The sequence below is a fragment of the Ranitomeya variabilis genome, chromosome 6, assembly GCF_051348905.1.
Source record: "Ranitomeya variabilis isolate aRanVar5 chromosome 6, aRanVar5.hap1, whole genome shotgun sequence".
In the NCBI taxonomy this organism is placed as follows: domain Eukaryota; kingdom Metazoa; phylum Chordata; class Amphibia; order Anura; family Dendrobatidae; genus Ranitomeya; species Ranitomeya variabilis.
Genome location: NC_135237.1, coordinates 405,050,679 through 405,065,554, shown reverse-complemented (window position 1 = coordinate 405,065,554; position 14,876 = coordinate 405,050,679).

The following is a 14,876-nucleotide window of genomic DNA, read 5'->3' as shown; positions in this document are numbered from 1 at the left end:
CCAAGCGAAAAATGGCTGATTTTCAGCCAAAATTTTTTTTTCCACAAATCAAACATGTACTATACCCCCTCTTTGGGAACTCTTTTGGAATGCTTTCCAACATAGTTTTAACACCCTAGATGTAGAAGTAGGAGAATTAAGTGATTTTTCTCAAAACCTGAAAACGTCAAAAAATCTAATACCCGGGCAAGCCAAAAATGGCTGATTTTCAGTCAAAATTTTTTTTTCCACAAATCAAACACGCACTATACCCCCTCTTTGGGAACTCTTTTGGGATGCTTTCCAACATAGTTTTAACCCTCCAGATGTAGAAGTAGGGGAATTAAGTGATTTTTCGGAAAACCTGAAAACGTCAAAAAATCTAATACCCGGCCAAGCGAAAAATGGCTGATTTTCAGCCAAAAATTTTTTTTCCACAAATCAAACATGCACTATACCCCCTCTTTGGGAACTCTTTTGGAATGCTTTCCAACATAGTTTTTACCCTCTAGATGTAGAAGTAGGAGAATTAAGTGATTTTTCGCAAAACGTGAAAACGTCAAAAAATCTAACAGCCGGCCAAGCCAAAAATGGCTGATTTTCAGCCAAAATTTTTTTTTCCACAAATCAAACACGCACTATACCCCCTCTTTGGGAACTCTTTTGGAATGCTTTCCAACATAGTTTTAACCCTCTAGATGTAGAAGTAGGAGAATTAAGTGATTTTTCGCAAAATCTGAAAACGTCAAAAAATCTTATACCCGGCCAAGCGAAAAATGGCTGATTATAAGCCAAAAAATTTTTTGCCACAAATCAAACACGCACTATACCCACTCTATGGGAACTCTTTTGGGATGCTTTCCAACATAGTTTTAACACCCTAGATGTAGAAGTAGGAGAATTAAGTGATTTTTCTCAAAACCTGAAAACGTCAAAAAATCTAATACCCGGCCAAGCCAAAAACGGCTGATTTTCAGCCAAAAATTTTTTTTCCACAAATCAAACATGCACTATACCCCCTCTTTGGGAACTCTTTTGGGATGCTTTTCAACATATTTTTAACCCCCTAGATGTAGAAGTAGGAGAATTAAGTGATTTTTCGCAAAACCTGAAAACGTCAAAAAATCTAACAGCCGGCCAAGCCAAAAATAGCTGATTTTCAGCCAAAAATTTTTTTTCCACAAATCAAACATGCACTATACCCCCTCTTTGGGAACTCTTTTGGAATGCTTTCCAACATAGTTTTAACACCCTAGATGTAGAAGTAGGAGAATTAAGTGATTTTTCTCAAAACCTGAAAACGTCAAAAAATCTAATGCCCGGCCAAGCGAAAAATGGCTGATTTTCAGCCAAAATTTTTTTTTCCACAAATCAAACATGCACTATACCCCCTCTTTGGGAACTCTTTTGGAATGCTTTCCAACATAGTTTTAACACCCTAGATGTAGAAGTAGGAGAATTAAGTGATTTTTCTCAAAACCTGAAAACGTCAAAAAATCTAATACCCGGGCAAGCCAAAAATGGCTGATTTTCAGTCAAAATTTTTTTTTCCACAAATCAAACACGCACTATACCCCCTCTTTGGGAACTCTTTTGGGATGCTTTCCAACATAGTTTTAACCCTCTAGATGTAGAAGTAGGAGAATTAAGTGATTTTTCGCAAAACATGAAAACGTCAAAAAATCTAATACCCAGCCAAGCCAAAAATGGCTGATTTTCAGCCAAAATTTTTTTTTCCACAAATCAAACACGCACTATACCCCCTCTTTGGGAACTCTTTTGGGATGCTTTCCAACATAGTTTTAACCCTCTAGATGTAGAAGTAGGAGATTTAAGTGATTTTTCGCAAAACCTGAAAACGTCAAAAAATCTAATACCCGGCCAAGCCAAAATTGTCTGATTTTCATCCAAAATTTTTTTTTCCACAAATCAAACACACACTATACCCCCTCCTTGGAAACTCTTTTGGGATGCTTTCCAACATAGTTTTAACCCTCTATATGTAGAAGTAGGAGAATTAAGTGATTTTTCGCAAAACCTGAAAACGTCAAAAAATCTAATACCCGGCCAAACCAAAAATGGCTGATTTTCAGCCAAAATTTTTTTTCCCACAAATCAAACACGCACTATACCCCCTCTTTTGGAACTCTTTTGGGATGCTTTCCAACATAGTTTTAACCCTCTAGATGTAGAAGTAGGAGAATTAAGTGATTTTTCGCAAAATCTGAAAACGTCAAAAAATCTAATACCCGGCCAAGACAAAAATGGCTGATTTTCAGGGAAAATTTTTTTTTACACAAATCAAACACGCACTATACCCCCTCTTTGGGAACTCTTTTGGGATGCTTTCCAACATAGTTTTAACCCTCTAGATGTAGAAGTAGGAGAATTAAGTGATTTTTCGCAAAACATGAAAACGTCAAAAAATCTAATACCCAGCCAAGCCAAAAATGGCTGATTTTCAGCCAAACTTTTTTTTCCACAAATCAAACACGCACTATACCCCCTCTTTGGGAACTCTTTTGGGATGCTTTCCAACATAGTTTTAACCCTCTAGATGTAGAAGTAGGAGAATTAAGTGATTTTTCGCAAAACATGAAAACGTCAAAAAATCTAATACCCAGCCAAGCCAAAAATGGCTGATTTTCAGCCAAACTTTTTTTCCACAAATCAAACACGCACTATACCCCCTCTTTGGGAACTCTTTTGGGATGCTTTCCAACATAGTTTTAACCCTCTAGATGTAGAAGTAGGAGATTTAAGTGATTTTTCGCAAAACCTGAAAACGTCAAAAAATCTAATACCCGGCCAAGCCAAAATTGGCTGATTTTCATCCAAAATTTTTTTTACACAAATCAAACACGCACTATACCCCCTCTTTGGGAACTCTTTTGGGATGCTTTCCAACATAGTTTTAACCCTCTAGATGTAGAAGTAGGAGAATTAAGTGATTTTTCGCAAAACCTGAAAAGGTCAAAAAATCTAATACCCGGCCAAGACAAAAATGGCTGATTTTCAGCCAAAATTTTTTTTCCCACAAATCAAACATGCACTATACCCCCTCTTTGGGAACTCTTTTGGGATGCTTTCCAACATAGTTTTAACCCTCTAGATGTAGAAGTAGGAGAATTAAGTGATTTTTCGCAAAATCTGAAAACGTCAAAAAATCTAATACCCGGCCAAGCGAAAAATGGCTGATTATAAGCCAAAAATTTTTTTCCCACAAATCAAACACGCACTATACCCCCTCTTTGAGAACTCTTTTGGGATGCTTTCCAACATAGTTTTAACCCTCTAGATGTAGAAGTAGGGGAATTAAGTGATTTTTCGGAAAACCTGAAAACGTCAAAAAATCTAATACCCGGCCAAGCCAAAATTAGCTGATTTTCAGGGAAAAATTTTTTTTCCACAAATCAAACACGCACTATACCCCCTCTTTGGAAACTCTTTTGGGATGCTTTCCAACATAGTTTTAACCCTCTAGATGTAGAAGTAGGAGAATTAAGTGATTTTTCGCAAAACCTGAAAACGTCAAAAAATCTAATACCCGGCCAAGCCAAAAATGGCTGATTTTCAGGGAAAAATTATTTTTACACAAATCAAACACGCACTATACCCCCTCTTTGGGAACTCTTTTGGGATGCTTTCCAACATAGTTTTAACCCTCTAGATGTAGAAGTAGGAGAATTAAGTGATTTTTCGCAAAACATGAAAACGTCAAAAAATCTAATACCCAGCCAAGCCAAAAATGGCTGATTTTCAGCCAAACTTTTTTTTCCACAAATCAAACACGCACTATACCCCCTCTTTGGGAACTCTTTTGGGATGCTTTCCAACATAGTTTTAACCCTCTAGATGTAGAAGTAGGAGATTTAAGTGATTTTTCGCAAAACCTGAAAACATCAAAAAATCTAATACCCGGCCAAGCCAAAATTGGCTGATTTTCATCCAAAATTTTTTTTTCCACAAATCAAACACACTCTATACCCCCTCCTTGGAAACTCTTTTGGGATGCTTTCCAACATAGTTTTAACCCTCTAGATGTAGAAGTAGGAGAATTAAGTGATTTTTCGCAAAACCTGAAAACGTCAAAAAATCTAATACCCGGCCAAACCAAAAATGGCTGATTTTCAGCCAAATTTTTTTTTACCACAAATCAAACACGCACTATACCCCCTCTTTGGGAACTCTTTTGGGATGCTTTCCAACATAGTTTTAACCCTCTAGATGTAGAAGTAGGGGAATTAAGTGATTTTTCGCAAAACATGAAAACGTCAAAAAATCTAATACCCGGCCAAGCGAAAAATGGCTGATTTTCAGCCAAAAATTTTTTTTACACAAATCAAACATGCACTATACCCCCTCTTTGGGAACTCTTTTGGAATGCTTTCCAACATAGTTTTAACCCTCTAGATGTAGAAGTAGGAAAATTAAGTGATTTTTCGCAAAACGTGAAAACGTCAAAAAATCTAACAGCCGGCCAAGCCAAAAATGGCTGATTTTCAGCCAAAATTTTTTTTTCCACAAATCAAACACGCACTATACTACCTCTTTGTGAGCTCTTTTGGGATGCTTTCCACATAGTTTTAACCCTCTAGATGTAGAAGTAGGAGAATTAAGTGATTTTTCGCAAAATCTGAAAACGTAAAAAAATCTAATACCCGGCCAAGCGAAAAATGGCTGATTATAAGCCAAAAATTTTTTTGCCACAAATCAAACACGCACTATACCCACTCTTTGGGAACTCTTTTGGGATGCTTTCCAACATAGTTTTAACACCCTAGATGTAGAAGTAGGAGAATTAAGTGATTTTTCTCAAAACCTGAAAACGTCAAAAAATCTAATACCCGGCCAAGCCAAAAATGGCTGATTTTCAGCCAAAAAGTTTTTTTTCCACAAATCAAACATGCACTATACCCCCTCTTTGGGAACTCTTTTGGGATGCTTTCCAACATAGTTTTAACCCTCTAGATGTAGAAGTAGGAAAATTAAGTGATTTTTCGCAAAACGTGAAAACGTCAAAAAATCTAACAGCCGGCCAAGCCAAAAATGGCTGATTTTCAGCCAAAATTTTTTTTTCCACAAATCAAACACGCACTATACTACCTCTTTGTGAACTCTTTTGGGATGCTTTCCACATAGTTTTAACCCTCTAGATGTAGAAGTAGGAGAATTAAGTGATTTTTCGCAAAATCTGAAAACGTCAAAAAATCTAATACCCGGCCAAGCGAAAAATGGCTGATTATAAGCCAAAAATTTTTTTGCCACAAATCAAACACGCACTATACCCACTCTTTGGGAACTCTTTTGGGATGCTTTCCAACATAGTTTTAACACCCTAGATGTAGAAGTAGGAGAATTAAGTGATTTTTCTCAAAACCTGAAAACGTCAAAAAATCTAATACCCGGCCAAGCCAAAAATGGCTGATTTTCAGCCAAAAAGTTTTTTTTCCACAAATCAAACATGCACTATACCCCCTCTTTGGGAACTCTTTTGGAATGCTTTCCAACATAGTTTTAACACCCTAGATGTAGAAGTAGGAGAATTAAGTGATTTTTCTCAAAACCTGAAAACGTCAAAAAATCTAATACCCGGGCAAGCCAAAAATGGCTGATTTTCAGTCAAAATTTTTTTTTCCACAAATCAAACACGCACTATACCCCCTCTTTGGGAACTCTTTTGGGATGCTTTCCAACATAGTTTTAACCCTCTAGATGTAGAAGTAGGAGAATTAAGTGATTTTTCGCAAAACATGAAAACGTCAAAAAATCTAATACCCAGCCAAGCCAAAAATGGCTGATTTTCAGCCAAAATTTTTTTTTCCACAAATCAAACACGCACTATACCCCCTCTTTGGGAACTCTTTTGGGATGCTTTCCAACATAGTTTTAACCCTCTAGATGTAGAAGTAGGAGATTTAAGTGATTTTTCGCAAAACCTGAAAACGTCAAAAAATCTAATACCCGGCCAAGCCAAAATTGTCTGATTTTCATCCAAAATTTTTTTTTCCACAAATCAAACACACACTATACCCCCTCCTTGGAAACTCTTTTGGGATGCTTTCCAACATAGTTTTAACCCTCTATATGTAGAAGTAGGAGAATTAAGTGATTTTTCGCAAAACCTGAAAACGTCAAAAAATCTAATACCCGGCCAAACCAAAAATGGCTGATTTTCAGCCAAAATTTTTTTTCCCACAAATCAAACACGCACTATACCCCCTCTTTTGGAACTCTTTTGGGATGCTTTCCAACATAGTTTTAACCCTCTAGATGTAGAAGTAGGAGAATTAAGTGATTTTTCGCAAAATCTGAAAACGTCAAAAAATCTAATACCCGGCCAAGACAAAAATGGCTGATTTTCAGGGAAAATTTTTTTTTACACAAATCAAACACGCACTATACCCCCTCTTTGGGAACTCTTTTGGGATGCTTTCCAACATAGTTTTAACCCTCTAGATGTAGAAGTAGGAGAATTAAGTGATTTTTCGCAAAACATGAAAACGTCAAAAAATCTAATACCCAGCCAAGCCAAAAATGGCTGATTTTCAGCCAAACTTTTTTTTCCACAAATCAAACACGCACTATACCCCCTCTTTGGGAACTCTTTTGGGATGCTTTCCAACATAGTTTTAACCCTCTAGATGTAGAAGTAGGAGAATTAAGTGATTTTTCGCAAAACATGAAAACGTCAAAAAATCTAATACCCAGCCAAGCCAAAAATGGCTGATTTTCAGCCAAACTTTTTTTCCACAAATCAAACACGCACTATACCCCCTCTTTGGGAACTCTTTTGGGATGCTTTCCAACATAGTTTTAACCCTCTAGATGTAGAAGTAGGAGATTTAAGTGATTTTTCGCAAAACCTGAAAACGTCAAAAAATCTAATACCCGGCCAAGCCAAAATTGGCTGATTTTCATCCAAAATTTTTTTTACACAAATCAAACACGCACTATACCCCCTCTTTGGGAACTCTTTTGGGATGCTTTCCAACATAGTTTTAACCCTCTAGATGTAGAAGTAGGAGAATTAAGTGATTTTTCGCAAAACCTGAAAAGGTCAAAAAATCTAATACCCGGCCAAGACAAAAATGGCTGATTTTCAGCCAAAATTTTTTTTCCCACAAATCAAACATGCACTATACCCCCTCTTTGGGAACTCTTTTGGGATGCTTTCCAACATAGTTTTAACCCTCTAGATGTAGAAGTAGGAGAATTAATGATTTTTCGCAAAATCTGAAAACGTCAAAAAATCTAATACCCGGCCAAGCGAAAAATGGCTGATTATAAGCCAAAAATTTTTTTCCCACAAATCAAACACGCACTATACCCCCTCTTTGAGAACTCTTTTGGGATGCTTTCCAACATAGTTTTAACCCTCTAGATGTAGAAGTAGGGGAATTAAGTGATTTTTCGGAAAACCTGAAAACGTCAAAAAATCTAATACCCGGCCAAGCCAAAATTAGCTGATTTTCAGGGAAAATTTTTTTTTCCACAAATCAAACACGCACTATACCCCCTCTTTGGAAACTCTTTTGGGATGCTTTCCAACATAGTTTTAACCCTCTAGATGTAGAAGTAGGAGAATTAAGTGATTTTTCGCAAAACCTGAAAACGTCAAAAAATCTAATACCCGGCCGAGCCAAAAATGGCTGATTTTCAGGGAAAAATTATTTTTACACAAATCAAACACGCACTATACCCCCTCTTTGGGAACTCTTTTGGGATGCTTTCCAACATAGTTTTAACCCTCTAGATGTAGAAGTAGGAGAATTAAGTGATTTTTCGCAAAACATGAAAACGTCAAAAAATCTAATACCCAGCCAAGCCAAAAATGGCTGATTTTCAGCCAAACTTTTTTTTCCACAAATCAAACACGCACTATACCCCCTCTTTGGGAACTCTTTTGGGATGCTTTCCAACATAGTTTTAACCCTCTAGATGTAGAAGTAGGAGATTTAAGTGATTTTTCGCAAAACCTGAAAACATCAAAAAATCTAATACCCGGCCAAGCCAAAATTGGCTGATTTTCATCCAAAATTTTTTTTTCCACAAATCAAACACACTCTATACCCCCTCCTTGGAAACTCTTTTGGGATGCTTTCCAACATAGTTTTAACCCTCTAGATGTAGAAGTAGGAGAATTAAGTGATTTTTCGCAAAACCTGAAAACGTCAAAAAATCTAATACCCGGCCAAACCAAAAATGGCTGATTTTCAGCCAAATTTTTTTTTACCACAAATCAAACACGCACTATACCCCCTCTTTGGGAACTCTTTTGGGATGCTTTCCAACATAGTTTTAACCCTCTAGATGTAGAAGTAGGGGAATTAAGTGATTTTTCGCAAAACATGAAAACGTCAAAAAATCTAATACCCGGCCAAGCGAAAAATGGCTGATTTTCAGCCAAAAATTTTTTTTACACAAATCAAACATGCACTATACCCCCTCTTTGGGAACTCTTTTGGAATGCTTTCCAACATAGTTTTAACCCTCTAGATGTAGAAGTAGGAAAATTAAGTGATTTTTCGCAAAACGTGAAAACGTCAAAAAATCTAACAGCCGGCCAAGCCAAAAATGGCTGATTTTCAGCCAAAATTTTTTTTTCCACAAATCAAACACGCACTATACTACCTCTTTGTGAGCTCTTTTGGGATGCTTTCCACATAGTTTTAACCCTCTAGATGTAGAAGTAGGAGAATTAAGTGATTTTTCGCAAAATCTGAAAACGTAAAAAAATCTAATACCCGGCCAAGCGAAAAATGGCTGATTATAAGCCAAAAATTTTTTTGCCACAAATCAAACACGCACTATACCCACTCTTTGGGAACTCTTTTGGGATGCTTTCCAACATAGTTTTAACACCCTAGATGTAGAAGTAGGAGAATTAAGTGATTTTTCTCAAAACCTGAAAACGTCAAAAAATCTAATACCCGGCCAAGCCAAAAATGGCTGATTTTCAGCCAAAAAGTTTTTTTTCCACAAATCAAACATGCACTATACCCCCTCTTTGGGAACTCTTTTGGGATGCTTTCCAACATAGTTTTAACCCTCTAGATGTAGAAGTAGGAAAATTAAGTGATTTTTCGCAAAACGTGAAAACGTCAAAAAATCTAACAGCCGGCCAAGCCAAAAATGGCTGATTTTCAGCCAAAATTTTTTTTTCCACAAATCAAACACGCACTATACTACCTCTTTGTGAACTCTTTTGGGATGCTTTCCACATAGTTTTAACCCTCTAGATGTAGAAGTAGGAGAATTAAGTGATTTTTCGCAAAATCTGAAAACGTCAAAAAATCTAATACCCGGCCAAGCGAAAAATGGCTGATTATAAGCCAAAAATTTTTTTGCCACAAATCAAACACGCACTATACCCACTCTTTGGGAACTCTTTTGGGATGCTTTCCAACATAGTTTTAACACCCTAGATGTAGAAGTAGGAGAATTAAGTGATTTTTCTCAAAACCTGAAAACGTCAAAAAATCTAATACCCGGCCAAGCCAAAAATGGCTGATTTTCAGCCAAAAAGTTTTTTTTCCACAAATCAAACATGCACTATACCCCCTCTTTGGGAACTCTTTTGGGATGCTTTCCAACATAGTTTTAACCCTCTAGATGTAGAAGTAGGGGAATTAAGTGATTTTCCGGAAAACCTGAAAACGTCAAAAAATCTAATACCCGGCCAAGCCAAAAATAGCTGATTTTCAGGGAAATTTTTTTTTTCCACAAATCAAACACGCACTATACCCCCTCTTTGGAAACTCTTTTGGGATGCTTTCCAACATAGTTTTAACCCTCTAGATGTAGAAGTAGGAGAATTAAGTGATTTTTTGCAAAACCTGAAAACGTCAAAAAATCTAATACCCGGCCAAGCCAAAAATGGCTGATTTTCAGCCAAAAATTTTTTTTCCACAAATCAAACATGCACTATACCCCCTCTTTGGGAACTCTTTTGGAATGCTTTCCAACATAGTTTTAACACCCTAGATGTAGAAGTAGGAGAATTAAGTGATTTTTCTCAAAACCTGAAAACGTCAAAAAATCTAATACCCGGGCAAGCCAAAAATGGCTGATTTTCAGTCAAAATTTTTTTTTCCACAAATCAAACACGCACTATACCCCCTCTTTGGGAACTCTTTTGGGATGCTTTCCAACATAGTTTTAACCCTCTAGATGTAGAAGTAGGAGAATTAAGTGATTTTTCGCAAAAACCTGAAAACGTCAAAAAATCTAATACCCGGCCAAACCAAAAATGGCTGATTTTCAGCCAAAATTTTTTTTCCCACAAATCAAACACGCACTATACCCACTCTTTGGGAACTCTTTTGGGATGCTTTCCAACATAGTTTTAACCCTCTAGATGTAGAAGTAGGGGAATTAAGTGATTTTTCGGAAAACCTGAAAACTTCAAAAAATCTAATACCCGGCCAAGCGAAAAATGGCTGATTTTCAGCCAAAATTTTTTTTTCCACAAATCAAACATGCACTATACCCCCTCTTTGGGAACTCTTTTGGAATGCTTTCCAACATAGTTTTAACCCTCTAGATGTAGAAGTAGGAGAATTAAGTGATTTTTCGCAAAACGTGAAAACGTCAAAAAATCTAACAGCCGGCCAAGCCAAAAATGGCTGATTTTCAGCCAAAAATTTTTTTTCCACAAATCAAACACGCACTATACCCCCTCTTTGGGAACTCTTTTGGGATGCTTTCCAACATAGTTTTAACCCTCTAGATGTAGAAGTAGGAGAATTAAGTGATTTTTCGCAAAATCTGAAAACGTCAAAAAATCTAATACCCGGCCAAGCGAAAAATGGCTGATTATAAGCCAAAAATTTTTTTGCCACAAATCAAACACGCACTATACCCACTCTTTGGGAACTCTTTTGGGATGCTTTCCAACATAGTTTTAACACCCTAGATGTAGAAGTAGGAGAATTAAGTGATTTTTCTCAAAACCTGAAAACGTCAAAAAATCTAATACCCGGCCAAGCCAAAAATGGCTGATTTTCAGCCAAAATTTTTTTTTCCACAAATCAAACATGCACTATACCCCCTCTTTGGGAACTCTTTTGGGATGCTTTTCAACATATTTTTAACCCCCTAGATGTAGAAGTAGGAGAATTAAGTGATTTTTCACAAAACCTGAAAACGTCAAAAAATCTAACAGCCGGCCAAGCCAAAAATAGCTGATTTTCAGGAAAAAAATTTTTTTCCACAAATCAAACACGCACTATACCCCCTCTTTGGAAACTCTTTTGGGATGCTTTCCAACATAGTTTTAACCCTCTAGATGTAGAAGTAGGAGAATTAAGTGATTTTTCGCAAAACCTGAAAACGTCAAAAAATCTAATACCCGGCCAAGCCAAAAATGGCTGATTTTCAGGGAAAAATTTTTTTTACACAAATCAAACACGCACTATACCCCCTCTTTGGGAACTCTTTTGGGATGCTTTCCAACATAGTTTTAACCCTCTAGATGTAGAAGTAGGAGAATTAAGTGATTTTTCGCAAAACATGAAAACGTCAAAAAATCTAATACCCAGCCAAGCCAAAAATGGCTGATTTTCAGCCAAACTTTTTTTTCCACAAATCAAACACGCACAATACCCCCTCTTTGGGAACTCTTTTGGGATGCTTTCCAACATAGTTTTAACCCTCTAGATGTAGAAGTAGGAGAATTAAGTGATTTTTCGCAAAACCTGAAAACGTCAAAAAATCTAATACCCGGCCAAACCAAAAATGGCTGATTTTCAGCCAAAATTTTTTTTACCACAAATCAAACACGCACTATACCCCCTCTTTGGGAACTCTTTTGGGATGCTTTCCAACATAGTTTTAACCCTCTAGATGTAGAAGTAGGGGAATTAAGTGATTTTTCGCAAAATATGAAAACGTCAAAAAATCTAATACCCGGCCAAGCGAAAAATGGCTGATTTTCAGCCAAAATTTTTTTTTACACAAATCAAACATGCACTATACCCCCTCTTTGGGAACTCTTTTGGAATGCTTTCCAACATAGTTTTAACCCTCTAGATGTAGAAGTAGGAGAATTAAGTGATTTTTCGCAAAACGTGAAAACATCAAAAAATCTAACAGCCGGCCAAGCCAAAAATGGCTGATTTTCAGCCAAAATTTTTTTTTCCACAAATCAAACACGCACTATACTACCTCTTTGTGAACTCTTTTGGGATGCTTTCCACATAGTTTTAACCCTCTAGATGTAGAAGTAGGAGAATTAAGTGATTTTTCGCAAAATCTGAAAACGTCAAAAAATCTAATACCCGGCCAAGCGAAAAATGGCTGATTATAAGCTAAATTTTTTTTTGCCACAAATCAAACACGCACTATACCCCCTCTTTGGGAACTCTTTTGGGATGCTTTCCAACACAGTTTTAACCCCCTAGATGTAGAAGTAGGAGAATTAAGTGATTTTTCGCAAAACCTGAAAACGTCAAAAAATCTAATACCCCGGCCCAGCCAAAAATGGCTGATTTTCAGTCAAAATTTTTTTTTCCACAAATCAAACACACACTATACCCCCTCTTTGGGAACTCTTTTGGGATGCTTTCCAACATAGTTTTAACCCTCTAGATGTAGAAGTAGGAGAATTAAGTGATTTTTCGCAAAATATGAAAACGTCAAGAAATCTAATACCCAGCCAAGCCAAAAATGGCTGATTTTCAGCCAAAATTTTTTTTCCACAAATCAAACACGCACTATACCCTCTCTTTGGGAACTCTTTTGGGATGCTTTCCATCATAGTTTTAACCCTCTAGATGTAGAAGTAGGAGATTTAAGTGATTTTTCGCAAAACCTGAAAACGTCAAAAAATCTATTACCCGGCCAAGCGAAAAATCGCTGATTTTCAGCCAAAATTTTTTTTTCCACAAATCAAACATGCACTATATTCCCTCTTTGGGAACTCTTTTGGGATGCTTTCCAACATAGTTTCAACCCTCTAGATGTAGAAGTAGGAGAATTAAGTGATTTTTCGCAAAACCTGAAAACGTCTAAAAATCTAATACCCGGCCAAGACAAAAATGGCTGATTTTCAGCCAAATTTTTTTTTCCCACAAATCAAACATGCACTATACCCCCTCTTTGGGAACTCTTTTGGGATGCTTTCCAACATAGTTTTAACCCTCTAGTTGTAGAAGTAGGAGAATTAAGTGATTTTTCGCAAAACCTGAAAACGTCAAAAAAATCTAATACCCGGCCAAGCCAAAAATGGCTGATTTTCAGCCAAAATTTTTTTTTCCACAAATCAAACATGCACTATACCCCCTCTTTGGGAACTCTTTTGGGATGCTTTCCAACATAGTTTTAACCCTCTAGATGTAGAAGTAGGAGAATTAAGTGATTTTTCGCAAAACCTGAAAACGTCAAAAAATCTAACAGCCGGCTAAGCCAAAAATGGCTGATTTTCAGCCAAAATTTTTTTTTTCACAAATCAAACACGCACTATACCCCCTCTTTGGGAACTCTTTTGGGATGCTTTCCAACATAGTTTTAACCCTCTAGATGTAGAAGTAGGAGAATTAAGTGATTTTTCGCAAAACCTGAAAACGTCAAAAAATCTAATACCCGGCCAAGCGAAAAATGGCTGATTATAAGCCAAAATTTTTTTTGCCACAAATCAAACACGCACTATACCCACTCTTTGGGAACTCTTTTGGGATGCTTTCCAACATAGTTTTAACCCCCTAGATGTAGAAGTAGGAGAATTAAGTGATTTTTCTCAAAACCTGAAAACGTCAAAAAATCTAATACCCGGCCAAGCCAAAAATGGCTGATTTTCAGCCAAAAAATTTTTTTCCACAAATCAAACACGCACTATACCCCCTCTTTGGGAACTATTTTGGGATGCTTTCCAACATAGTTTTAACCCTCTAGATGTAGAAGTAGGAGATTTAAGTGATTTTTCGCAAAACCTGAAAACGTCAAAAAATCTAATACCCGGCCAAGCCAAAATTGGCTGATTTTTATCCAAAATTTTTTTTCCACAAATCAAACACACACTATACCCCCTCCTTGGAAACTCTTTTGGGATGCTTTCCAACATTGTTTTAACCCTCTAGATGTAGAAGTAGGAGAATTGTGATTTTTCGCAAAACCTGAAAACGTCAAAAAATCTAATACCCCGGCCCAGCCAAAAATGGCTGATTTTCAGTCAAAATTTTTTTTTCCACAAATCAAACACACACTATACCCCCTCTTTGGTAACTCTTTTGGGATGCTTTCCAACATAGTTTTAACCCTCTAGATGTAGAAGTAGGAGAATTAAGTGATTTTTCGCAAAATATGAAAACGTCAAGAAATCTAATACCCAGCCAAGCCAAAAATGGCTGATTTTCAGCCAAAATTTTTTTTCCACAAATCAAACACGCACTATACCCTCTCTTTGGGAACTCTTTTGGGATGCTTTCCATCATAGTTTTAACCCTCTAGATGTAGAAGTAGGAGATTTAAGTGATTTTTCGCAAAACCTGAAAACGTCAAAAAATCTATTACCCGGCCAAGCGAAAAATCGCTGATTTTCAGCCAAAATTTTTTTTTCCACAAATCAAACATGCACTATATTCCCTCTTTGAGAACTCTTTTGGGATGCTTTCCAACATAGTTTCAACCCTCTAGATGTAGAAGTAGGAGAATTAAGTGATTTTTCGCAAAACCTGAAAACGTCTAAAAATCTAATACCCGGCCAAGACAAAAATGGCTGATTTTCAGCCAAATTTTTTTTTCCCACAAATCAAACACGCACTATACCCCTCTTTGGGAACTCTTTTGGGATGCTTTCCAACATAGTTTTAACCCTCTAGATGTAAAAGTAGGAGAATTAAGTGATTTTTCGCAAAACCTGAAAACGTCAAAAAATCTAATACCCGGCCAAGCCAAAA